Below are 1568 nucleotides of genomic sequence, written 5' to 3' on the forward strand. Positions count from 1 at the left end.
AAAGAGAGCAGATAGAGGGCTGGATAGGCTGAGATCTTGCTCTGATAAGAGTAGCAGTGCTGTAAAGGCTCTATGATAGGCAAAAAGTGTGATCTGGAGCCTCTAAAGCATTGGGCTCATAACCTGTCCAACTGGGAAGCTGGCAAGTGTCCAGATACACACAGAGATGCCTGAGTCAAGCTCTATTAATGCTAAGGAAGAGAGCTTGACTCAGGAGCACATTTTCGCTCTTCTGGGAGCGTGGGAACCAACTGTACAGTATGGGAAATGGAAGGGAAAAGCGCAGAGTTAAAGGGGCTAAGTCATCAGGTAAAGGAAGCCAAAATAGTGAAGTGGTTACCACCACTAGCAGGGATGCATACCTGGAGGTTTTGGTTCAATCCCCAGTCAGCACACTTTTTACCTCCAATAGTTTCTGGACAACACTCCTGTGCTCCTCTACAATGTTTAGGGACAATTGTCCAGGCCTAATGTAATGGGGTTTCAAGCGGCAGGCAGGCTACTGTGAGCCGAGCTGAGCTTGAATGGTCTACCCCGGCATCCCGGCAGGCAGGCAGGGATCGGGGGTAGATCTGGTGCCCCGGGAATAGCATGCTCTGCTGTCCCAGGGGCCAATAATAGGCTGGCTGATCATCCAGGCACCTGGGTGGCTCCAAAAATGCGCAAAAGTTCGCACAAAATCATAATATATTGGTGGGACCTGGACTCCTCATATTAGTGCTATAAATAGCAGATGGGTATATATAGACCATGGCAGATTGCAGCTTGGCAGCTCATAGAAAATCGAAAGAAATGCAGAAAAATACAGAAAATTTCACAGCTACTGGCAGTAGTTCCTGTGCACTAATGGCATCACTATATTACATAACACACTCCCACATATGGCAATATGTGGTGTGGTACAGTTCTGGAACCCAATTTCTATGCTCTTTCTGGCTCTGTGGTCCATTCATTCTGATTCTTCTTTGTTCCAGCTCATATAATACCTGAACCAGGCAATGTATGGAGGGGGGATATGTGGCAGTGATCTATAGAGCCTAGTGGCTATCCATTGCTGTAAAAATAATTTTTCATTGCCAGCTCCAAAACAGTATTTCGTGTTTTCCCACGCTTATACTATATGCTCCATCCTGAAGTTGTGGGATCATACTCACCCCATATACATCTACAGGTTTACATAAGACTTCGAGAGATTCAAAGCAGTGCATCATTAGATACTGCTTTTGGGTGGCACCCCTCCTGTGGACCCCCCAGGGGAGTGGAATGTGGTTCAAGTGGTTGTGAATAGCTCTCCCTAGAGTAGATAATCATATACCATCACGTGGACCACATTTCCAGCCCAGAAACAAGTCATACTACATCCTAGAGTGTACCCCACTAGTGTGATATGTGATCCTAACCACCCCGGGTGTATTCTCCTTTCATTGGACAATGAAAGGTGCTCCAAGCCATTTTTGTATGGTTATCGGATGGTTTCTGGGCTGGATTCCATACCAGCTGGTGCAAGGTGGGGCAAACAGAGTGTTTTGGAGGTGGAGTAATACTATGTGACAAAATAATGGGCTGTG

The sequence above is a fragment of the Gloeophyllum trabeum genome (genome assembly GCF_000344685.1).
Source record: "Gloeophyllum trabeum ATCC 11539 unplaced genomic scaffold GLOTRscaffold_00003, whole genome shotgun sequence".
In the NCBI taxonomy this organism is placed as follows: domain Eukaryota; kingdom Fungi; phylum Basidiomycota; class Agaricomycetes; order Gloeophyllales; family Gloeophyllaceae; genus Gloeophyllum; species Gloeophyllum trabeum.